Here is a 27,138-nt window from a genome sequence, read left to right as displayed (position 1 = left end):
TTTATGTGGAACTATACTGTTATAATATAGGAGGGAATCAGTGTGTGGGTGGTTTGGGGAACAGTAAGGGAAATCACAGAGCCTATGTAGCTAAATCATAAAATAATAAAAAATGAAAAAAAGACATTGTTTTGGTCATGTTTGTGTGCAAAGTTCAGTGTCACTAAGGGCATTCTCTTTGTTGTAAAAGTATTGCTGTCATCAATCTGCTGTGCCAACTGAATCTAGTTCCATGCAGTAACTGTAGTCTGTTTCTTGGCTTTGGCTTTGTTCCTGTGATTTTATCTGGTAGAATATAGGCAGAATTAAATGTGTGCTTATTCTATACTAGGATCTGCAGAGACTTCATATATTTTTTTTTTTGGACCTCAGTTTGTTAGATGAGAGAAACTTTCTCAGATGCAATGAGAGATGTGAGACTGTGTTAGACTATTGCTTTAGCTTATAACTGTCCAGCTAAGTTTCAACTAAATCAACTGAAGCCCAAAAGACTTCCTGATTAATGACCATCACAAATACTGTTGAATTGTTCTATAACCCAGAATTTTGTGGTTTGTTTTTACAGAGCAATAGATGACCTATACAGTCCTAAACTTGGTTTGTGGTGGTGGAAAGGGAGATAATAACAAAGATCATTCTCTTCTTGTTGAAATACATTGGCTTTTTTGTGTTATAGTCTGATGTACACTCTTCTCCTTCTCTGTTAGTTTTAGTCATCTTCCTTTCCAGAAGGATCACTGGTGCCTCTCTCTGCTTGTCGGTTTATGAGCTAACCATTCTTGTGTACTCACACAACTTCCAGGCTATCTATGCAAAGTAGCACTCAGATATACAGTAGACAGTATTTATTACTTCATAATTATTATATTAGGTGTGCAGTATTCCTCCTATATCTAGTTTCCTTTTACATAGATTCGATTAGCTACAACAAACCATGTTGTTATAAAAAAGAAACTTTTCAAGAATAGAAATCACATTCATATTTTATTACATCATATTGTTACAATATGTTACATATTGTTACATTTGTTTTACAATTTTCTGTTTTGTTGATAATCTCTGTGGTTTTTAATTTATAAATCAAACCATATCATCTGTATATATGTAAATGTGGAGAAAATAACAGTATATTTGAGATTTGTTACTATTCACAGCACCTTTTGAGTATCTTTAAATATATATCTCTGGAATATGGGAAAATTACTATAGATTTTTATGATATTAGATTGGGAATATCTATTAATTTCTTATTTGTTTTTACTGATGATATGTGATGTATCCTTTATTGTCCTTGGCTCTGTTCTATTTTGTGTATGTTAGAAAACCAACTTGCAATGAGCTCCTGCCACTAGTTCAATAAGACATAGCATTTATTAAAGTAAGTGCTTGAGTATTAATGATTCTATTCTTACTATGGCAAATTTTGAATATTTTTCTTTTTCTGTGTGCTCATAGAAGGTAGAGACAAAAATCCAAACCTTTAGATTTTGTACAGCACTGAGTCTGAGCTTAAGAGCATGTACCAGTGACATTACACTTGGATGATGAGACGCCCAAGGAGATTTTCAGAACTTTTTGACAGATGAAAGACTACAGATGTTTCATTTTGACCCTCATACTCGTATGCCAAAGAGATTCCCCAAAGTGATTCTTGTGTGATATGTTGTTTCTTGGCATACAGGTTAATAAATCTGGCCAGGATGTAGATTTTTTTGTGTGTGTTTTCAATTGATATTTTAATCCATAGCATTTCATTATATATTTAGGACAGCTCTACAATTAGCCTTATGAGTAGGTGAACATATCTCAGTTTGGGCATTCTGAATGATAAATAACTAACCAGTTCATTGAGAAGACAGTTAAGGATAAAATTCCATAACTATTACGCATGTTCCACATTTAATAAAAAATTTTTGTTCTTTATGAAATCTGGATAAACAGATCTTTTTATTTCTTTTTTCTTTTTATTTCTTATATGTATTTGATTTCATTTGATCTTTGCTTGAGATTCAAGTTTTCACATTACTAGGTCATTTATAGCAAATATGTATTGCTTATTTTCTTCCCTGAATGAACAATGTTACTTTGGAACTCTTGGAGTTGTCACTTCCTAGGGCCTGTCAGAATTGAGCTGCTTCTGAATCCCCGAACTCCCTGCTCCATTGTTAGCCTTCAGAACTGTTGGTATTACTTGTGTTCTTGCAGTATCCATGCCTACATTTATGAAACAGAGATCCATGATCTAAATTACCCATTGGTAACCACAGTAAAGCACACAAAAGGAAACTTTCAATGAATAGGTCTGGAAGAATTGGCAATGAGGTAGCAGGTTCCAATCAGCAGAAATACTCTAGAAGCTGATTTCATGAGGAAATTTGAAAGATTGAAAATTTCAGGTTGTGAAAGAGAACTCTGAACTAGCAGACCCCAACTCATGTGCCCCTACCTCATTCTTTCCATTCTTTCCTGCTCATAACTTTCCATTTGTTTGAAGATTTCTTCAGATAAACAAATCACCATATACTTCATATGCAGATTAAATCAGCAAGCTTTAACACTGAGTTCCTAAGAAATATAAGGCTGAGATTGGATATGAAGTTGTTGTAAAAATTTAAAAAGCAGAAGAGAAAGTAATAATTTTATAGGTGTCCTTGCCATGCAAAATTTCTTTTTGAAATAATTTGAAGTGATACTCAGATAATGTGTATGATGAGTAAGTAAAAAATTATATCTCAGATAGTCTGGATGATATATTTTCACTCATGGGCTTCAGATAGAATAACATGTTGTGGTTGTAGACTGTTTTCATTCAAGAAGATGAAGAGGGATCTTTACTTAGAAGCCTTTTCAGTAATCCACAATGAAACTATTCAGTTTCCTAAGATTGTTTTTATTCCTTCATCTTGCCAAAAGACAAATCCTTTCTTAGTCTTTTCAGATATCCTGGTAGGAGATTTAAGGCTTTATGTGAGCAAGTCAATACTTTCTTTTGAACGTCTTGTTGATAAGTCTTCTTTCTGAGATACTTGATTAGGCCTGAATTTGAACAAAAAGATTCATCAAACCCACCTCTGGGATTCTTTCATTTGAAAGTGCAATTTTTTATGAGTTGGTGAAGTAAGCTTTTTATCTTTTTCATAAAGGTTTCTTGGACTTAAATGTCACTTCTACAAAATTTTTTTTACTAATATGGCCAAAACTATATGTTTGAAAAGGAAGAAAAAAACTTGAATTTTATATTTAATCTTAGAGAAATTAGTTCATGAATTTCTAGTAGTAAATGAGTAAGAGGCTTTTCTATGAACTAAATAAAATTTTGAAATGATAAAATTTTAATATGGAAAAACAAAGTATCTCTAGTTAACCCATTTAGATAATCTTAACTTGCAATTGTCCTTGGTAAATTTTAAATAATTTTGATTTGGTAGAGTGTTGTGACATTAATTTAAAAATCTTCAGGATGTATCAAATCACGCCCCCCCCTTTTTAATTACTGGGAAATCAGATTTACAGAGAGAAGGAGGCAAAGGGACAAAGATTATCTTTCCGCTTGTTCACTTCCCGAATGGCCACAGTGGCAGGAGCTGAGCCCGGAGCCTGGAGCTTCTTCCGTGTCTTTCATGTGGGAGTAGGGTCCCAAGGCTTTGGGCCATTCTTGATTGCTTTTCCAGGACACAGGCAGAGCATTGGAAGGGAAGTGGAGCAGTTGGGATATGAACCAGTGCCCATACAGAATCCCAGCACATGCCGGATGAGAACTTTAGCCATTAGGCTACCACATTGGGTCCCCAAACCCTTTTACATTCACAAAAATGAATTATGTACATAGGACACATATAAAAAAGTTATTTGATTCATTTCTCCAGAAAACAATGAGTTTTGCAGGTTTCCATATATTCATTTTCTTCAACTACTATTTTAGGATTTTTAAATCATTGCTGGGGTCCATTGGGACATTTGGTTACATATTTCTGTGCAACAGAAGCATGAATCTTGTTAGCCATTCCTTTCCTCTTTCTTCTGTTATGTTCCCTTATAAATTTGCAATATTTGAATCTTATATTTTAGTGGTATTTCCCTAGCTTTTTTCCATTTAAATACATTAAGTAAATCTGAGTCAAATTAATGATAGAGAGTGTGTGACTAATTCTTTTGAATACTTGTTAAAGTACATGTAACTCCTAAGTTAAGAGGTTGTATAATTTAAGGGTAACTTATGACATAAAAATATTCAGTGTTCAGTGCTGATTAGCTAAGAAGTTAAGGTCAGATGTGCCCTACTTTTCTTCCCTAACATCACAGTAAGCAACTTTTTGTAGAAAGTGTAATCCTCAGTAATACCATTAAAGTTTATTTCATTATCGTGATGCCTTTGATATCACAGTGACATAAATCTCTCCTGTTATCCATTCATTAAAGTCACTGATAAGTTTCTTTCATATTTTTTAAAGCACAGCATGTAATGGAAAATAATTTTAGCCTACTGTGTATTTTTTATTATTTATTTTTATTGGAAAGTCAGATATACAGAGAGGAGGAGAGACAGAGAGGAAGATCTTCCATCCGCTGATTCACTCCCTAAGTGACCACAACGGCCAATGCTATGGGGATCCAAAGCCAGGAGCCAGGAACTTCTTTCAGGTCTCCCACGCGGGTGTAGAGTCCCAAGGCTTTGGGCTGTCCTCGACTGTTTTCCCAGGCCACAAGCAGGAGCTGGATGGGAAGTGGAGCTACCAGGACTAGAACCGGCGCCCATATGGGATCCCAGAGCGTTGAAGGCGAGGACTTTAGCTGCTAGGCCACGCCGCCAGGCCCAGCCTACTGTGTATTTTTAAAAAATAAGATAGTTACTACAATGTATTTTTGCAAAACATTTATATTTACAGAAAAATAATTGCCTTTTTCCTTATTGTTAGATATTAGTTCCTTACGATTTTATGACATTGGCATTTTTTTTCAGTGGTAGAAATGGGCCCATTTAATCTAACTTACCAACATGTGAGTCTAGAATTTTGTTCATGATTCTTTTTACATTTGTTTACTCCCTGGCATTGATAGGGGTTATTTCTCTGTATATATTTCTCATATACTCTTGGGATATTTCTCAGTATGCTGTTATTTTATGTCCTGGCATTGTTAACTTTCAGCTTTCTTTTTTTGTGTGTGTTTTCTTGCTATACATTTATCAATTTCATTGACCTTAATAAGGAATCAGCATTTGATATTGATATGTAAAACTGAATTTTTACTTTTTATTGTCATGATTTATATTCTATTTGTATTTCTGTTTCTTCAAGGCTTATACAGGTCTTTGTTCACTGAGGTCCCAAGGTTAAAGCATAGAATGTTGAGCTAGATCTGTGGACTTTGAGGGATCTTAAAAGTGTTTACAAAAAATGTATATAAGGAAAAAAAGGTATGCATTTCAAATTGATTGTATCAAAATAAGCTTATTTTTAAACTCTTTTCCATATACTTTTTAAAGCACCCTCATATATATATATTTAATACTACAAATAAATTTATAAGCTTTATTTCCATTGTATTCACTGATTTTGGTTAATTATATTTTGTAATTCAACATGTTTTAAATTTGCCTAGAGTCTGTTGTTAGATATATATTATCATTTTTTAGGATAGGTTTAACCTTTACATGGAACTTTCACAAATTTTCTCTTACTATGATTTAATTTAGATTACGGCCCGAGAAGGTTCTCAGTATCATATCTAGCCTTTTAACCTTGAGACTTTTTCTGAGCTACAAAATCTGCTATTTTTGTAAGAACTCCATACGAACTTGAATAATCTGTTTTATTATTGTTGGAAGGGATGTATTGTATAAATACCAGATGGAATTTATAACTGTATAACAATCCATTGTCCTACTATAGGATCCATTACTCTTCTGCAACACCAAAAGAAGATAATTTAGTCATAATAAGAGACAATCTACTTTGATCTCTTAAGTCTTTGATGGTAGTCTAGATTCTTCTATTGTTCAGGGAAAGGGTGTTATTCTTTATTTAACAGGGAGACATTCTTGTGGGCCAAAGTGAAATTTTAATTCTCAAAGATTAAATAATTCTGAATAGCTATTCTGTAATGTCCTATTTGCCCTTCTCCAGTATGCAATTCTTACTGGTAGCAGCTGAATTTCCCTTTGGAGATGTTTAAGGCAAAATATTATAATATGTATTTTTACCAGAGATTTTGACTTTTCTTTGTGGTGACTTGAATGTGTAAATTGGATTAGGGCTTGAAAGTAAGTGAAATGTCAAATTTACCTCACTTGGTGTCATATGGGGTCGCGTTATTAATGAAAACATCGGCACCACAAGAGCCAAGTTCTGGGCATAATCTTTTCTTACACCATCGTTTAAGCCCATAAAGCAGAGTTGATATAATTTTCAGTGATAAAAATCAATAGATAACATTTTACTTCTTATATCATTTTAATTTAGGTTGTTATTCTTGGGATCTGAAAGAATAATTACAGAGAATTCAAATTGAAATCCCCAGTGCAGATATTTGAAAACATATGAGGTGCTTTTCAGCTGATTGTTTTCTCATGTACACCTCTAAGTAGCTTCCTCCAGAATCCATCTCAGCTGAGATTTATATTCAGCACTCAAAGAAGATAATGGTTTTCCCAAACAACAGTGAGAAGTTTATTTATACACGAAGAGAACAGCAGTGGAGGGTTTCTGATGGCAAGGAACTAAATGATTACGTCTCTGAATTCTGTGAGCTGAAACCCTAACCCCGAGGTAGTGCAGTTTGGGAGAAGTAATTTGTTCCTGAGGGTTAAGCACACATGGATGGTATTACTGACCTTATGAAAGGAACAGGATGAAGCTCTCTTTATTCCGTGGGAAAGTCAGTAGTGTGCAGTGTGAAAGAGCACATGACCATGCTGGCACCCTTTCTCAAACCTCCAGGCTTCAGAGTCTTAACAAATACGTGTTTGCTGTTTGTAAGACTTTCAGTCTATTGTCCTCTCTATAGCAGTCCAATATGCCTAACTCTGGCTCCTTTTCCCTCATCCATTTGTTTTGTCCCAATCAATTTACATCTAATGTAGAAAAGTGTATATGTATTTCCAAAATCTTTGTTGGCAATTGCATGGGAAATATATTAGTGCTAGAAACATGTTGAGGCAGTACCGTTAGACCAAGACTGAGGAGAAGTGTGAATTAGGTTCTGGCAACTGCAGAAATGAAAATATTCTTATTTTTTTTTGTTGCTTGCACAACTTGTTTTCTCAGTAAATGGAGTGACCTTTCTGGGAAGCATCTAGGAAGGTGGTGAACGTATATTGCTTTCTGTGTTTCTTTTTTGTGAATGTTACCTGAAAAACTTTCAGAAAATGATTTCATATAATATCTTTTCTTGTGCAGCTACTATAGCAAATAGTTGTGAAGATCTGATCATTTCTATTGCTGTAACTGCTGTGTGAATTTCAAAGGAGTAAATATCTTGAAATAGAAATAAAAATATCAGTAAGATGTTATTTAAGAGATGATTCACCTACATTTGAAAAAGCTTCATAGACTTGTTATGGTCAGACTCTTCAGTGAATGATAACTGTGCTTCTTGAAAAAAATGACTTGCTTATTTCTTTGGAAGATAGATTGGAGAGAGAAAAAGAGAAAGAGAGAAAGAGAGACAGAGAGAGAGAGAGAGAGAGAGAGAGAGAGAGAGAGAGAGAGACAGCTTTGTAGTTTCTCTCCAAATGTTTGCTTTAGCTGAGGCTGAGTGAGTGAGGGCCTTGCCAGGAACCTGGAGTTCTTCCTGATCACCCACATGGATGCAGGAGTCCATGGGTTTACCATCTTCCACAGGCATGTTAACAGGGAGCTAAATGGGAAGTGGAGCAGCTAGGGCCCAGGTCCACTTCCATAGGATACTGGATTCTCAGGCTGTGGTCTATATCTGTCTGTCTGTGTGTGTTATCTTAGGCCTAGCTTGTGTCATTGAACTCATGCTACTGCAGTCAGGATATTACATTTGCTGTCCTTATAACAGCTTGAAAATTATGTTTATCACTTCATGAAAGGGGATAAAAATGTATTCTTTTAATTCTTCAAACCATAAGATGAAATTTTTGTATCTTCAGTATTTAAAGATATGAATTCACATTTGTTTTTAAGTTAACCTTTAAGAAAATTCTCATGCAACTCTGTCATTTACTTTTTAAAAAATAATTTAAAAATAATTCTTTAGCTGTTTTACCTTAAAACAAAAATCTTGTCCTTTGTTCAGTAGCCTTTCTTCCTTGATAGAGACGTAATTTTAGTTTATTTGCATTGACATTTGAATTTGTCTGCATTCATTAAACATTCAGATTGTATAAATAATGTGATCTGGATTTTATAAAGGAAGCTTTCATGGATGAATAACTTCAGTTGGTATTATGACAGCCATTGAGAACTGGAAATTTCTTTATTGAAGAAATAGTATTGAAAACATCTTTAACAAGAAAGAATTTAAATAGAATACTTTTAAAATAGGGTTTTAAACATGTTTTTTTGTAAATTAACAATTTTGACTGTATGAAATTGATATTTTACAACTTTTCTGGGAGAGTAGAGTCATTAAAGGGATTGTATCTTTGAGTAAATATTCTGTGTTCTCTAACTTTATCCTGCCTGTCTGCTCTGAGACCCCTGTACTTTGGTTGGCTTCTGAGTGGCAGAGCCCTGAACTCCTGTTGATACAATGATTCATGGTATAGTTCTCTTGACCTTTCTTTCTGCAGTTTGCTGTGCAGCATGCTTAATCCTCTTGCTTTCGTGACCAGTGACTGTTGTACATGTTTCAACCGGGACCTGGGGCATGTTTTGTTAAAACCTTTTAAAATGTGTCACCTAAAACATAAGCACAATCTGTTAACTGCATTCGATTTACAATAAAACCCAATAGAGTAGCTGTTAGGTTTGATTCTGTTTTAGTGTTCTCTGAAAGCATAAAACCTAGGATAAAAACAGTCATATGGTAGGCAAACAGAAACATTTGCTGAGTGAATAAGAGGCAATGTGCACACAGAGGGAGCAAGTAAAAATGCGGCATGAGATCGGGGTAGATTTAATAGTGAGATTGTGGAGTGCAAAGCAAATCATGAATGTTTTGGACATGACTCTGAGTGAAATGGGAAACTGTAAAATGAATTAGAGTAGAGTGAGTTGTCTGTCATTTGTTTTAAAAAGATTATTTTATTCACTCCTTATAAATAAACCATGAGACAATGTTTTATTGAGAATGTTTTCTGGCTGCAGCTAACCCAACTCAAATTGGATTTAATATTAAGAATTATTTTTGTAATAGAACTAAGAGTCTGGAAGCAGTCAGTCTTGCAACTGGGTTTGTAAATTAATGGTACTAGAGTATGTGGCTGTCATTTTTTTGGTGTTTCCATTTCCACAGTGAGTATTATAGTTGCTGTAATTCTGAGAATTCTCTTCTCGTAAACCACCCCCATAGGCAGGAAGAAAAAATGTTTTTTTTCTTCACTCTAAAATTTGTTCATTGTCTCACAATATTTACTTTGTGTTTTCTTATTTTCTACTTACTTACTTTCAAATAAATTTTAGTTTTTAAATAATGAGTACATAGTTATCAGGGTAGGAAGGATTGAGGTTTAGGGGAAGTTGGGTGAATTCATTGCTTCCAATATTGCTATTTCTTATTGTTGTTCCTGGGGGAAGGGGATAAACAAAGGGGGAAACCACTCACGATTTTCTACATGTCCCAGCACCCAGGAAAAAGGAATTGCCACCTCATATCAACCCAGAGTCTCAGTGTGTACATATTCTGAGGGTTCTGTCCAAGTGGTTTGGATAGTTCTGAAATGCTACTGATATCACCGATCCAAGGATGATGTCACCCTCCCAATGTCTATTGGCTCCATTCACCAAGATTTTTTTGCTGTTATCATTTGTTTGGGGAAGTTGTCCAGTTAATTCTGTTCTTCTTCTGCTACAGCACCAAATGTGCTGCCTTATTCTCCTTTTACATCAGGGCCCATGTCCACTGCTCCACCTCTTTCATTATGTAGGGCATTGTTCTTGCAGGCAAGTTCAAGTACCTGGGCCAGGAGACCCAAGTCCTGCAAGATTCCCCTGACACCCACCTGGAAGGCAGTCCCCAGGATCTGTGCCAAGTGACCAGTACCCCACTGGTTCCCCGTCCCCGGTGGATTCCATGTCCTGAGCCAAGTTATATAGTTTCAATATGATATTCTATATATGTGAGTATATGTATGTACATATATATACACACACATTCATGGTATACATACACACACATGTGTATGTACTTATCCTGATCAGTATTTGTACAACTACTAGGACTTTGATTTGATGTTTGTCAATAACTTTAAAAAAATTTTGCTGTTGCAGCTTAAAATAGGTACCATACTCCATTGTTTCTTCTTCTCTCTTCTAACTATGCATATATTATTTCATTATTTCATTTTTGCCTTACTCTTTCATTCTTTTACTCCTTATATATCAATTTAAAAAGTCTGAGTACTCATTACGCTCTTTGATTTTTACTCTGTATCAAATTGTATTGGATATCTCATTGATATTTATTTCTGTCACTGTGTTATTTGTCTCACTTTCCTTGGATTCTTTATCAAAATGTCCATATCGCCCAAGGATTACACTTTGTGCTTTTATATTGCCTACTTTTTCAATTAGGAAAATTAACCCATTTACTTTAAGTTCCCGACCTCATAATGCTGATATCTGTGCCATGTCTGAGTCTGATTAAGATCACACCTTATCTCTTTAGAATACATTTTCGTTTTGCTTCTTGGTGTTCATCCACTAATTCATCCCCATCTGCAAAGGCTGGAGCTAGGCCTATCAGAAGTCAGAAGCTTCTTCCAGGTCTCCCACGTGGGTGCAGGGTCCTAAGGTTTTGGGCCATCCTCTCTTGCTTTTCCAAGACACAAACAGGAAGCTGGATAGGAAGTGGAACAGCCGGGACATGAAGTGATACATATATGGGATCGTGGCGTGTGCAAGGTGAGGACTTTATCCACTACGCCATTATGCTGGGCCCTTGATATTTCTTTTCATTTATTTATTTATTTAATTGATTACATTGCATTATGTGACACGGTTTTATTGGTACTGGGATTCCCCCCACCTCTCCTCAAAGCCTCTCCCCAGTTCAAATTCAGTTAAGATTCTTTCATTGCAAGCATCTACCAGGCAAAAAGTCCAGAATCTTATTGTCCAGATAAGTTCGTCAGTTTCTTGGGGAGACCATCTCTGGTCTGAAGGTAGAGCCGGCAGAGTGGTTTTGATAGTTCAACAGTTCTGAATTGCTGCGACTCTCACCACTTCAAGCACAATGCGGTCATTGGAGAATCCACTGATTGATACAGTGCGTCATATAGTCTCCGTTTGCCCAGTATTTTCATTGCCAACATATAGCTGAGGTGGTTGATTGACTTGTTCTGTCCTCTGTCATTTGATGGTTAGTGTTCTGAGTCCAAAAGCTTGTTTGGGGGGATCCCCAAAGAAACTTTGTCTGAGGTGTTCCCAGACCAGGTTTTTGTATGTACTAGCAAGAACTGGGCCCGGCACAGTCCATCGCCCCGATCAACTGATGGTTGCAATTGCTGGGTTGGTTCTGTTTTCAGCCCTGTTTTCCACTGAAACCAATGGGTGTTTGCAGTCCAGCCTGGTTCTGCCCAGCACACACTTGACCCTCACATAAACTGGGGGAGGGAGGCCTGCAGCCCAATTGGAGTGACTCACAATAACCCCCAACAGGCCCACCCCCTACCTGGTTTGCCAGTATGTGTGGCAGACTAGTCCAGTCTGTCCCACATCTCCTTCTGCTCTCATACATGTCAGTGGGTATTAAAACCTTGTTCCATCTAACCAGCTCTACTATCCAGCCTTCATGGATGTTGTTGGGTGTCTCTCTGTCTAACCACCCCAGCCACTGTCCTAATTTTTGTGCCCTCCTGTGGGGGGTGGTAACCCAAGAGGGAGGAGCCCCCTATTTCCCTCCCAGGCCACTCCCACTCCCAGATTATGCACTCTCCAGGTGGTTCTGTGGTTTAACTTGACAGAACTAGCCCCCAGTGCCACCTTCTGCCAGCTGATGCTGTGACTAAGCTCCAACAACCCTCACCCACTCTAATTGTAGATTGCACCAGTAGGAATGATCAGCCCAGCCTGGTTTTTTCCTGATCTGGTCCACATGAGATGCACAGGTGCTGTAGTCCTGTCTAGTCTGGTCTACCCCTATCCCAGCTCATGCTCTCCACTGGGAGTAGCTGTTAAATAAGGGAACCACCCCTTATTCCCCTGCCCCCTCCCTCCCTGGTTCTCACGTGTGCTGACTGGGTGCTGCAGTCACATCTGGCACAGGCAGCCTCACCTTGGCATTCCGCGTTGTGTACTGCTTTTGTCGCGACCGAACCTGGCTCGACCCACACTCTGTTCTGGTGTTCGGATTTGCCAGTGGATGACGTGAACTGATTCATCCTGGTCTGCCCCCAACCCATGCCAAATATATGCCAGTGGGACACTTTCTGTGACCTCTTGGCTGTTTCCTTCCATGCTTCTTGCGCTTACTTGCAGGGTCTGTGTCCTGCCAGAGGAGTTGCCCCGGCTCCTCCATCAGAACCCCTCTAAGTGCCAGATTTTGCGCGTACCAGGGGGTCCATGAGCCAGCATTACTCAGTTCACCTCCTGTCCTAGCAGGAACAGTGGCTTTTCCTGACTGGCCTTCAACACATTCTGGTTCTTGCTGTTGGATGTTTCAGCCCAGCCGTAGCTCGTCCATACCCACATATAGCTCATATATGGCTCAGTTGGGGTTGAGACCTAGCCTAGCTTGTCACACATCTACCCTGGTCCTCCAGAACACCAGAGGGTGTTGCAGTCTGGCCTGGCCTGGTGCGTCTTGTCCCAGTCCACACTTGTGCCAAGGAAGACTACAACTATATCCTGACCAGAATGCAGCCCCATTCCAGCTCGTGTGCCCCTTGGTGGGAACCTCCATCCAGCTAGGGTGTTCCCTTAGCCCCCCAACCGGGCCTGTTCCCAGCCATAGATCACACACATGACAGTGGTTGCTCAGACTCAGCTTGGCACAGCCCCTCACCTGTCGCGACCCCTGCCTTAGACACTGTGGCTCAGCATCCGTGACTCACGCAGATCAGTTGGTGTAAAAACCTAGCTGTGCATGTCCTGTGCTCCAACCTGGTTACCAATCTTATTTGTGGGCTAAGGTTTGCTCAGTACTACTTGGTGCGCCTGTTCCATCGCCTTTTCATACATTGATGAGCCGTTGGTGCAACTTTGCCCAGCCTGGCTGACCCCCAGGTCCGGACCACCGGTTCACCAGTGGGAGCTATAACTCACCAGGGGAGCTTCCCATGTTTCTCCCCGTGATCCCCTTCCTGATTGAGTTCTCCTACATGCCACTGAGCTTTAGGCAAGTGCCCGGTGCAGTCTGGCCCTCCCCTTCACCTTGCTTGAGCTGGTGAACGTTGCAGTTCAGCCCACCCCACACCCCACTCAGGATGCACACTCGAGCGCCGCTGCCCGACTAGTCCAGACTGCCGTCGGTTCTCCAATCTGGTCAATGGCAGGCTTCTCGGTCACACCTAACTTAGTCCACCACCACTCCATCTCTAGAAGTAACCTGTGGGGCTAGAATTTCCATAGGGTTTGGCCCACACCTCCCCCACAGAATCTTCCCCCGGATATGGTTCTCTAGTGTGTTTGTTATTGTCATAGCCCTGCTTAAGGTGACCGGTCTCCGCTGGGTCAGTTCTATTTCCAGCCCTGTCATCCACTTGGACCACTGGGTATTGTGGTCCAGCTCGATCCTACCCACTTCATACTCAGTCCTCACACAAACCAGTGGGAGCTGCAGCCCGGTTGGGGCAACTCCCCATAACCCCCACCAGGCCTGCTCCCTTCCCTGGTTCCCATGCATGTGAGTATGTACCGCAGGCTTGTTCAGTCTGTCCCACCTCCCATTAAGCTCTGGAAGGTATCAATGGACATTGAAGCCTAGTTTGACCCAACCAGCCTACTATCCAGCTCCCACATATATTGGCAGGTGCCTTTCTGTTTAGCAACCCTGCCCCTGTCTTGGTTTTCATGCTCACCAGTGGGAGTAGTTACCCACGAGGGAGGTGCCCACTATCTCCCTACTAGGCCACTCCAACTTCTGGATCCTAATTTAGCTGGTGTTTCAGTCTGGCTCATATAGATCTTATGGGTGAACCCCTTCGAACCTTCAGGCCTCAGTCCCACTCTTGCCCTAGAGTTTCATGTCCCTATTACTGGTAATCACCAGGAATTAATGTCTCACCTACACTAAAGCTGGCCTTATTCATGGGTGTCCCTAGGCAGCTATTTCAAATCATAAAAACCCCAGAGCTTGCTGCTGGGTGGCCAGCAGGCAGAGACTGGCACCATTTGGTGCACTGGCCACCCAAAGCCAGGGACTCAGTCACTAGATTCACTATTTGTTTACTTGCGAGGTGAATTTAGCATATTTTGAAAAAGTGAAGAGGCAATTTTCTATACTTGATAGACCATTGGATGTCTGAACAAAGGAGTGAGAGCACAGTCTGTGTTCAGATTCTGGTTTTTATGGACATGAGGACGGGTACTCCATTTCTTCCTCTTTTGAGAGTGTCTGTAAACAAGCCCTTCTGAACAATACTTGCCATCAAGTTTCTTATATATTGAAGAAGCAAATGATTCCTTCAGCCCTGTGATTATGACCTTATTGAAGCAGCTGTGTTGGGCACTTCTTTCAGTTAATTCCTTCTCATAAGTCACAGACACGGGCACATTGGGCTAGGGGAGACAGCATAAATGCTGGGTCCTGTTTTCAGGATGTTTCCTTGTTCTGTTGCACACAAGTTTATTTTCTTCTTTTCTTCTGCCACTCTGACACACATAGGCTAATATCTACTTAGCTGCCTTCACAAGATGTTTATATATGTGTATTTATACATATGTTTTTGTATGTATATGTGTATTTATATTTGTATGGAGAAAGAGAAATATATGTGTAAAATATATTTTATAAATATATACTTGTATAAATCTTTATATACTTATATGTATCTTAAATATAAATGAATACATAAATACATATTTAAATATATAATTGATAATATATTTAAGATATAAAGATATATATTTATTTGATATATATTTTATGTATTTATTTATTTATTTATCTTTCTCCACATGCCATCTTCTGCATTGGGCTACCTATTTGTAAAATCTGCTTGAAGAAGTACAGATACTGAAATAGTCAAACCTCTCCAATATCTGATTAGGAAAGTACTCTGAAGGTCTTGATTTAATGAGGCTTGAATGTTGTCTTCGATTCCATTTGTTCATGCTCTTTTTGTTGCTCTGTTATATGGGTGAATGTGACCTGAGGGTGGTCAGTAAGTACTTGCTGGCTGACTGAAAGACCAATGTTCATCACCACAAAATAAAGATGCCCAGTGGAAGTCATTGGGGTCAAAGCTTTTCACCTTAAAGGAAATATTTTTTGACAGCTTTGCTTATGAAGGAAGTTAATAATTTTAACAGGAACTACAGTAACGCTGTTGGCTTTTCACAGTATGTACAGTATTACTGAAATATGTAAATGTAAGAAGTCTATTTTAATAAGCTCCTTTTAAAGGTATGAAAGTGCCCTTTTGATAGGAAGAATAAAAATAAAAGATAATTAGGTTGCCTGCTATGAAAGAACTCACATTTCTACTGGGGGCTGTAGTGAAACATTTTGCCTGAGTTACACAGTTTGATTTATGAAAGAAAATTGCATTCATAGTACTCCTAGAGCAAGGAAGTGCAGAAGCTAATGTCATGACCTTAAATAAGAATTCTAAATCTAATAAGAGCCTTTTTAATGTAAGAATGTGATTTAGAAGGTACATTTTAATAGCACTTATTAAATCTAAAATATAAGAAAATTTGCACTGAAATATGTTGTTGAAGCTTCAGAAAATAAGTAGAGAACTTTCACTTTATATCACATTATTAACAGTAGAAGATATATCAGTGTCTTGGCCTTTCCATATTTTTGTTCCAGTGTACAATCCCTGTCTGTGAAATAAATGTGATGTGTCTGAAATCAACTAAAACTAAGAAGCAACAACGCTTCAGACTAACTTTGTGATTAATTCCAACTTAATCACCATAAGAAAGTTGCTTGTAGCAACTTTGGTTGATTCTGGTTGAATTAAGGGCTACCCCATGTGTGGTGTGCCTATTCTTTACATAGTTTAGTACCTGAACTGCTGTCTGGAATCACAAAAAAAATTTAGTGAATACGTATTCATAAATTTCTGTCTCTTCTGTTTTATGTTCTTTGACCTCTCTAGTCATCTTCTTCCTTTCACTTAGATTGACAGCCTGGTTCTTGGATTTATTTCATGTGTACATTTGCAATACTCACTTGTGTATTGGGTTCAACTACTTATCCTTGAGAAATTCTTGGTCACAAGAAGATATAACATCCTGTTATAAAATGGAGAGCATTTTCATAAATCTGAGATCCAAAGTAATCTATAGGCGACCTGTTTGTTTTTGGAAAACAATGATTCTTCCTTCATAAAAAAATAAAAATAACTTTTAAAAGCATTTTTTTTTTAAATTTAGAAAGGTGTGTGTGTGAGAGAGAGAGAGAAGCAGGAGAGTGAGAGCAAAACAGAGCAAGACAGCATGAGCATGTCACTCACTGGTTCGTTCTGCAGATGCGTGCAACCCTGAGTCAGGTATAAGTTGAGGGCCTGAAACTCAGTACAGGTCTTCTGTATATATGGCAGAGATTTTTAGTACTTAGTCATTAGCAGCCAGCTCTCAAGGTTCACTTTAGTGGGAAGCTAGAACTGGAAGCTGGACCTGGACTTAAACTACGCATTGTGATATGGGATTCCCCTGTCTGAGGCACTTGATTTCCAAATGAAAGGTCACTCCAATATACAACTTTTGTGGTCATTTGAATTATATATAAGAAAAGTGAATATCCTCCACAAAAAATAGGTATTTGAAGCTGGAAATATTGAAAAAGTTAAGCTGCTTTGGATGTTTATATATCAGCTAAATAGTTTTGGTAGTTTTACCTGAAATTCATATAGTCTGGAAATTATTTAAAAACGTGGATTTAAGGTGTTTTATGTTTTTTTTTTTTTTTTTTTTTTACTTATTTATGCTCTTGGGAGGACAAGCTATTTGTATCTATCTCCTTACTCTGTTGTTGCCAACAGCAGAAACTGTAGAGATGAAGGACAATCTGGTTGGAAGGCACTTTGTTGTCTGAATGTAGAGTACTCTGACAACTACTGAGATTTAGACATACTAACAGAAAGTGCTTTGGCTTTAGGTCACTGCATTCTTTATAATGAAATTGTCATAGTGGAACCATAGGAAGGAAAGTTTCTGTTGTAGGAAAGATCTGTCTTTCTACTTAGATGTCAGCATTTCCCTTAGATGTCAGACTGTTTTTTTTCTGAAATAGATTTATATGTATTTTTTTTTAAAGACAGAGTTACAGACAGAGAAGGAAAAATAGAAATCTTTTATCCTCTGGTTCGCTCCCAAAATGTTGAAGATGACAAGAGCTGGGCCAGTGTGAAGCATCAGCCTTCCTTAGCTTCTTTTCCATTTGCAGGGAGCTAGATTGGACATGAAGCAGCAGGAATCAAAGCAACATTCATATGGAATACTGAAACCACAGTCAGAGGCTTAACCTACTGTGCCACAGCACCAATCAGTCCTTCTGAGAAAACATTTCTGCCAGGGCTATATTGAGAAATTAAGAAAGGGCTAGTAAAAGAAAAGGCAAAATGATGAGGAGGTAGTTATAACTGCTGTCATATTTATAAGAGGCTCATGCCCAAGGTCAGTGATATTTTGCAGAAGTGATTTCATGGGGGAGTGGACAGAATTGGAGAGATACTGAGGGCACTTTGTTATAGGGTGCATTTGTTAGTAAATGAAGTAGAAGGAGTAATGGGTCTGATATTCTGGAAATGAAGACTGTGGGCTCTGTGGTGGACGTTTGGTGCAATGGTTAGGGCATATCTTGGGATGATCATATCCCATGTGGGTAACTGGTGCTGATTCTGATGCCTCTGATTCCAACCCACCTTGCTGGGGGGATGTAGTAGGTGGTGACTCGAGGATTTGCAATGCTTCCTCTGACAATGGAGACACAAATTTACTTCCAGGCTTCTGGTTTTGGACTGGCCTACTCCCATGACAGAGGGTAGGCTAGTGGTTGTTAAGATTCTTTCTCTCCTGTTTTCTCTCCTGCTTCTTCTCTCCTCCATCTTTATGTTTAATCTTATGATTAGTGATCCATAAAGCCTGTGGCTATAGAGTGGATTCAAATCAAGTTTTTGCAATAATTGTTAAGGGAAAAAAAAGGAAGGAAATGAGGATTGAGGGAAGATGGAAAGGAGGCAGGAAAGAAGGGGGGATGTATGATTATCTTCTTATAACTGTTCTTAAGAAATACATGAAATTTATTCTCTTTGTATCAACAACACTTAAACAAATAAATTGAAAATAAGTTTTTAAACATGCTGTGGTTCCTTAAAGAATAATTGGAAGATTTAATGAATATCTGAGTACTGCGTTTTCTAGGTCATTGACCTTATTTTGACTTGAACCACCACAATGTCAATGTTGGAATCCTGCTTAAACCTATAAGCAATTGAAACTAATGAAATAAATTAAGTTTGATTTTTTTTCACTCAAGTGAAGTTTCAGGAATTTTTTAAAGGTCTAAAATATCCAATGAAGTTTTAGATTACTATTTGAGATCTTTCTGAAATCTGAGAACCTATTACTGCTTCAGTTTTCTTCAAGGATATACTGAAGTTCAAATTCCTTTGTGAAAAATACCTTCCATTAATTTTTGTGTATCTCTTGACTTGGTTCTTATCAGGTACCATGTTACAGCTATTTCTATGAACATCCTCTGTGTGTTGTGATACCACAACCTCAAGTACAGGAATTGTTATTTCATTGGTCTTTTTACCCAACAGATATTTGCTATCATTGCATTCTTCTTACCTTGGCATTCATACATTGTAGAATGTACATCTAACAGGTGTTCCATAGTTGTTGATGAAGAGCTATAATAGAGAATATTATCCTTTTCTCAAGCTCCTTGGAATAGTTTCACTTAATGTATCATTAATGGCTAAATGGAAAACTGACATGTTGGTATTCCTTAGTATATTTTCCCCCATAATTGAAAAACACTTAGAAATAATTTTTTGTCCTAAAATATTTTAAGAGAATATTGAGAAATTTGTATATGTAGTATAAAAAATTTTAAATGAGTTACAGAAAACTAGTGTAAAAATAAATAAGGTAGAAAACAGAATTGTATTTATTCCTTTCTAAAAAGACATGACAGTAAAAAAAAGCTGGTAACGTCTAGAAATATTAAAACTGGAATTAAAATGCACTTAATTAGTTTTCACTTACTGGCATATGACTTATTCAGAAGAAAAGATATAGATATTCAATTATTCACCAATGAGATGCCTTTATAAACTGTCAGTGGTATGCAAACCACCTAATTGCAAAGGGAATAGAACAAGATAGAGAGCTGAAGACAATGTAAGAGTTTTAAAACCATTTTAAAGCTGTCGAAAACTTATGGTTTCTCATTTAAAAAAAATTATTTAACTTGAAAGTCAGCTTTATAGAGTGAGGGAGAGACAGAGAGAGGTCATCCATCTGCTGATTCACTCCCCAAATGGCCACAATGGCCAGAGCTGAGCTGATCCAAAGCTAGGAGCCAAGAGTTTCCCCTGTTCTTGCACATGACTGCAGGGCCAAAGGGCCTCAGCCATTCTACATTGCTTTACCAGGCCATTTATTTTATTTTTTTTATTAATTATTTTGCATTATGTGACAGTTTCATAGGCTCTGGGAATCCCCCCACCCCTCCCCATGACCCTCACCCCTGGTGGATTCCTCCACCTTGATGCACTATTACAGTTCAAATTCAATCAAGATTCTTTCCTTGCAAACATATACCAAACATAGAGTCCAGCTACTTGTTGTCCAGATGGGTTGAACAGTTTCTTGGGGAGACCATTTCTGGTCCGAAGTTAGAGCTGGTAGAATATCATCCCAGTCAATTAAGAGTCCCAATATAACATCAACAGCAATTTGCAACATTATGGATTTGACATAGTTTTGAGTAACCAGTATGTTAAAAAAAAAAAAAAAAGCAAGTTCTAAACCACAACCTATGATTAGCTCATTGACATCTCAATTTTAGTTTATATACAGGACCGGCTGCTATATACCTTAAAATGGCTATAAGGTACCATTCAGCTGCCTCGTGTCTATTTCATTTTAGTATTTAGCCGTTGTGTTGAAGTATAATTTTGGATGTGAGGACGATCTGGCTGCGACATCTGTCACCCCATTGATCGCCAGGGTTGATTCGGCTGATCTGGCTGGCTAGGCGGGTGTCCCCTTCCTCCCTCACCACTCCATGTGTGTCCCTCCCGAAGCTGCGTGCTCGGTCGAAGAGGACGACCATCCCCGCTAGAGGAGGACCGGTCTTCGGTCAAGGGTATACGAGTAGCTGCGCTCCCCTGCTAGAACCTCCAAACAAGCTCTCAAGGTCCATTTACCAGGCCATTTAGCAAAGAGCTGATTTGTGAAGTGTAGCAGCCAAAACTAGAACCTGCGCACATCTGGGAGGCCATAGCTGCTGATGAAAGATTGGCCTGTATGCCACTGCACTGGGCCCTATTTTCACATATATACTGGAAGTTAAACTTTTCACGACTTAATTTCCTTTGCAGCACCCAAATTGAATAATTTATGGGTGGAATTAAAAGCATTGACCACTAAAGTGTTTAACATAGCATTCCCCTTTTCTGGAATGTGAATCCATTGAAGATATGGATTCTTGTTTTTTTTTAACTGAGTTTCCCACTCTATTTGACCTTGGATAAATACCTGATACTTTTTTTGTGTTTAATAAATGCTTAGTGGGTGAAGTAATTAATCTGATACTTGATTTGATCTCTATTTCAAACTTTGCTGACTGTACAAACAAGAATCCCTTTATTCCTTGCTTTTTAAAAAATTCTCTAAAATGCTTTAAGGATAAATTTGACATAGAATATTTTTTAACTAAAAACTGGACCAAATATATGCTTGCTATGAGATGCTGGTTGTATGAACATTTAAAAATTTGTTATCCTGAGAACAAATATTTGCATATCATTAAAGATTTTCTAAAAATCTTAAGTCATTATAAGCCTTATCATTGGATGAATGCTTGAAAAATATATAAAAAGTGAAAACTTTCTGTGCAGCTCAACTAAAGTGATATCAATGAAGGATATCAGATGAATTATTTATCTGAGATATTTAAGTTGAGGGCAGGGGCATATATAGTATTTTATTGCAAATTTAATTTTTGATGATGTTTACATAGTTGAGAAGGATATATGCCCATGTGGACCACTGATTAAGGTGGGAACAGTTGAGAAATAGGGGAAAATGGATGAGACCATTGTTTCCAGTTTTCTTTTTCTTCTTCCTCTATCTTGGAGAAGCCACACCCAGCGTCTGAACTGCACCAGTACCTGGGGATGGGGATGGTTACCTGATGTCATCCCAGGGTCCCTGATGTGATGCATGTTCCAAGAGTTCTGCTCAGGTATTAGCAGTTCTGAAATGCTGTTGATTTCTTTGTTCCAAGGAGGAGGAAATTACTTCCAAGGTCTGTTGGGTGACATAGGGCACCTTAGAGTTTTTATTGGAGGAGTAGATATAGTTTACAGGAAAAAAAAAGTTCGATAGTTAAAAAAAAAAAAAGAGGGCTGGTGTTTGGTGTGACAGTTGTCACTACTAGGGCATTTGAATCCCAACTCTGTTTTTGTCCCAGTTTCCTGCTAATGCACACCCTGGGAGACAACATATGACAGCTGAAATAGTTGGGTTCCTGCCACTGATGTGGAAGAACATGATGGAGTTTCATTTTTCTGTCTTAATCCTGGTCAAGTAGTGACTATTGCAAGCATTTGGAAAGTGAATCATTGGTTCAAAGTTCCCTCTTCTCTCAAATAAAAGAATATAAATAAATAAAGTTGTAAAGATGAAGAAATGCTTTATTTTAAAGCGGAGACTACAGAATACAAGAAGGAAGCAACCTCATTTATCAAGGGCAACATAATGAACCCTGATTCAAAGATAAGACTCATGGTTCACTCTTCTCTCATTTCCCTTATAATGTGTGTGAATGAAAGCTCCATTTCAGTCAATGTGATGGGATAGTTTTATAGATCCTAGGATCCTAAAGTAACAACCCTAGTCCCATACTAACAGTGGAAACAGACTGGCACAAAACATTGAAAAAAATCAGTGGTTTTTTTAGAATTATTAACCATGAAAGTATTAAAATGGTTTAATGAAGGCAACTCACACTAGCCAGTGACAGTCATTTGTATATATTTTCATGACAGTATATTCATTAATGTGATGTCAAGATAGCCATGGTAGCAGTATTTACACAACAACCCACAAATACTACACTTAAAGCCATAAAATTAGGATGGATTGTTATAGTTCTTACCAAATATAAAAATTAATTCTTTTCTGAACGTCTCGCAGAATAACATAACAAAGCACATCATGCTGTGTTTGTTTCTAATTAATTTCAAAATATATATTAACTGCATCTACAAATAATTTTTGATTTTTTGGCTCTGTGAATTTTGCACATGGTGATACTTCTGCTTATAATAGTTCTGTGCCATGGTTGCTTCTCATCAAACACTACTCATAAAACTCAGTTCTAGTGTCCACAGAAGAGCCCTTTTGGATGTCTGATCAAATACACCTCTACCACAACAAATTGAATTCTCCATCTTGTCATCACACTGTAGTGTGTAATTACTTTTTTTATAATAACGTATCCTTGCCATAGAGTCTGTACTACATTTTTATTGGTGTGGTAATTAATTGTTACAAATTCAATGGCTTAAAATAACATAAATTCATTATACTATGTTTCAGGTGATCAGAAATTTGAAAGGCGTCTTATTGGGCTAGGATCAACGTGTTGCTGAAGTGATATTCTTGTTCATATGTTTGGGGAATTTCTGTTTCCTTCATTTGTCCAACCTCTACAGTATGTTTCATTCTGTGAATGCCATGTGTCATCAGATCAACAGTAAATGCCACAATATCCTCTTTATAGCTGCTTCTTCCTCCTTCCATTTATAAGGGAGTTCTGCATTAGTTCCCCACACACCCCAAACCTGCCTGGATAATCTTTCTATTTAAGAGAAATTGGGATCAGTATTGTTGTGTAACCAGTTAAGCTGCCCTCAATTCCACTGGCATCCCAGCCAGCTATATACTAGCTGATTCACTTCCAATCAAGCTCCATGCTAATCATCTGGGGCAACAATACAACATACCACAAGTGGTTAGGTCCCTGCCACCCCACTGGGAGACCTAGAAGAAGCTCCTGGCTTTCGTCTTGCTCAAGCCCGGCTGTTGTAGCCATACAAGGAGTGAATCAGCAGATGGAAGATCTGTCTCTCTCTATCTCTTACTCTCTCTGCAACTTTGACTTTCAAATAAATAAATAAATAAATAAATCTGGGCAAAGAAAGATACATTGCCTAGCATCTTTGTATTACATTTATAATCTTGATTTTTCTTTATAATGTAACATGATATAGGAGGGATCTTCAGAAACTTTTTAGAAAATGCAAATTGTAACAACTGCCTATATTTCAAACTTTTATCACATAATCTTCTAATTCAGTAGATTCTACAAACTTTTTAAAGTCTCATTGTGCTTACAGGTTGTCAGGATTAGTAAGTAGACCTTTCTGGAAGATAATTTTTCTGCCTATCACAGAAATATAACTCCAATTTCTAGCATTCTCTATGTGTGCAGTGTATAATTGTGGATCATTAGCATTTTAATGTAAACTTGCAAGTTCAGAATTAAAAATAATCAAAGTTTAGCTCTCATATTTCTATAACTGTAGTAGAGGTTTAAAATTTATGGGTTATGCATTTTTATTTAAATTTTGATATCTACTCTTGTAAAACTCTACTACATAAAATGTTATTGAATACATCACAGGTTATGATGATATATTTTGAAGTACTCCGTGGTTATACAGTTCCGTTGAACCAATTTTCTTAAATGCCCATTTAAACAATCCGATGAACTGCAAGTACTTTTGAGTTTATCAAGATTGCATTGACATTCTGTTCAGTTTCTCAACGTTCTGCAAAAAAGTGCTCCATTACCCAAACAGAAATCTGAGTTCCTTAAATAATGAAATAAGCAATACTTTACAATAGATCTTTATTTCTTGCTAACGTTTGAAGCAAACATAACATCATGTTTCATTTCACAGAAAAATTTGTTGGTGAACCCACTCTGAATAGAAAATCAAACATTATTTTTCACATTGAGAAATGTGTCATCTATTTAATTTGAGCTGATATATCACAGCAGTTGTCATAGGATGACTTCAGGAGAAAGAAATATAAAAGAAATATTTTGACCGTTGGCTAAGGGACATAACATATTCAGAAAGACTATAGTCTCATTTTTGGCTAAATTACTCAACCGAAGTTGTTTTTCTCTCTATGGTTCCATAAATACTGCTTGATTTGTGGGATGCCATATTAAAATTGATGTAATATGAACAATTATGTTAAGGCAATTTCACCTCTGTGTTATTACTCAAGAAGATTTTTAGACTAAGCTGTACTGTTTGAAGATTATATTATTCAATACATATTTTCCAGCAGGGTATTACAGAGACACATTAGGAAAGGACATAAAATTCAAAGGAACTAAAGGCATAGAATTATTGTATAGGAAAAGTTAATCAATTACATTAGTAACAAAGTTAAGTGACTAGCCACCCATTGGATACTATCTGAGATATTTAAATATTTGATGAAAATCAAAGGAACTTGAAATGATCTCCCATTCTCTTGAGATTACTCTTTCTTAAGTGTTAGAAAGAAGTGCTTTCTCACAGATCCTATGTGTGTGGTTAGACATTATTTTGCAAGTAATTTTCACTTATTTGTCTGTCTAGGTTATTATCGTGTAATTGTTCACATTAAACATAAAATAAGTGAAGTGTTGTACCATATAAAGAAGTTCCAGAAGAAATATTGTGGCACTCCCTTCTGTAAATTCTGGTCCAGAGCTTTCAGTTAGGCAACTTTGTTCTTTATTTTTTGCCATTCATGCCTGTAAAACAGCTGAGGCAAATTATAAATTGCAGGAGATATTTTGATCATAGACAACAGAATGATTCAGGAAATTAGAGTGTAAAATTAAGTGATCATTAAATGTTGAGCTACTCTTCATTAAAGATACAAAGATACAACATACAAATGTACGTGTGTATGAACAGTTCAAAGTTAATGTGTATTATGAAAAACTGCATTTTTATCAAAATCTTGGGCTCCAAAATTAACATATTTTAGTCCCATTTTTTCCACAAAATGTTTGAAGTAACTTTCTGTGGAAGCTAATGAAATTGAGTTAAAAAAAAGTGTAGCATTTTTCTCAGACCTACTAATGATTAAAAGGTAGCTATTGTATTATCCTTTTTAGAATGATTGAAAGTACAATAGTAGAGAAATGATAGACTTTGGAGAAAGGGTGAGTTCATGAGGGAAGTTGAGTGTAAAAATAACAGTTGTGAAAAGCAAGAAAATGGATATTCATGAGTATTTTTATTGTTGAACTGAAAGAAAGAGCATACCCTATGGACAAAGGTTAATTGTCGTGATGAGGAAAAAAAATTCTTGAGTATTGCATCTCCTTATGCTTAATACAAAGGAAATTTACAATGATAAATGACTAACCCAGCAAGAGCTATTCCAAAATATGAGAGAAAAAATTTTTTCTGATTGTAATTATTTGGCATGAATAAAGATGATTATTTTACTACAAATCATAAACCTTTAGGAAATATGGCACTTGGCCAATTTTTGATTGATTGCATAGAGTTTCTGATGACTTTGCTTTTATATCTCAATTAACTCTTTACATGAATGCCCAGACATACACAGCTTAAGCTGAGGTTCATTTTATATGTACCAAGTTTCAAATTGTAGGCTAGCCACTGCACCCATGCGCGAGACCCATATAAAACTCCTAGTTCCTAGCTTTGATTGGCTCAACCTTGGCTCTTGCAGCTGCTTGAGGATTGAGCCTTCATATGTAAAATCAATCCCTCTCTGTTTTTCCTTCTCTCTATGTACCTCTGCATTTCAAATAAGATATGTCTTTAAAAGAAGTAAGGTTGTTTGGCTATACTTTATTGAGGATCTAGCATAAGTAAACCATAACACTCACTGATTTGTACGCAAGATTTCATTTAAAATCAAAACAAGCTCATGTAATACATATTGTACCTGAATAATAGAAGAAGAAATAGGCTAAAGACGGTGTAACTCATTCAGGGAAGCCAAACACCTAGAAAATTGGGATTGAAATCCAGTCTTGGGCTGTGATTCTGAGTGGAGATAATTCTACTACTTCACTGCCTATTGTAGCCATGGCCATTGATCATTTGCAAAAACTTTATCAGCATCTTATTTAAGTGCATTTGTATTGCAAGTTAGTTATGCTAAAAGCATATTTCTCAAAAATTTCTTTCATGATACAGATCTAGCTTAGAATTAACCAAAGTACAAATTGCACAAAATTTGGATGTCAAAAGCAAGGCATTGCTTTGTGCTCAGACCCGTCTTGGGCTCCTGGCATGCTGCCTCTTTCCTGATGTGAGAAGTCTCTGGATTGTATCCTGGGTCAGATAAATGAGTAATTCTGTGGCAAATTCATAAGATCTGTAATGCAAATCAGGGAAGTTGGAGGCTAAAAAGGTAGATGTCATTTTGTACTGCTTTAGGTTGTTCTTTTTAATCGAAATTGTCACATTTTGCATTTACTCTCTAAGTGTTTCTTCCTTCCTCCTGTCTCTGCTATGCTTCAGTGACTAGGGTCACTACCAGGTGAGCCAGAAACAAGCATCTGAGGAGTTGATAAGAGGACTCAATTGTGGGAGCTCTTTTTCTT

The sequence above is a fragment of the Ochotona princeps genome, chromosome 15 (assembly GCF_030435755.1).
Source record: "Ochotona princeps isolate mOchPri1 chromosome 15, mOchPri1.hap1, whole genome shotgun sequence".
Lineage (NCBI taxonomy): Eukaryota > Metazoa > Chordata > Mammalia > Lagomorpha > Ochotonidae > Ochotona > Ochotona princeps.
Note: the sequence above shows the minus strand (reverse complement) of the source record.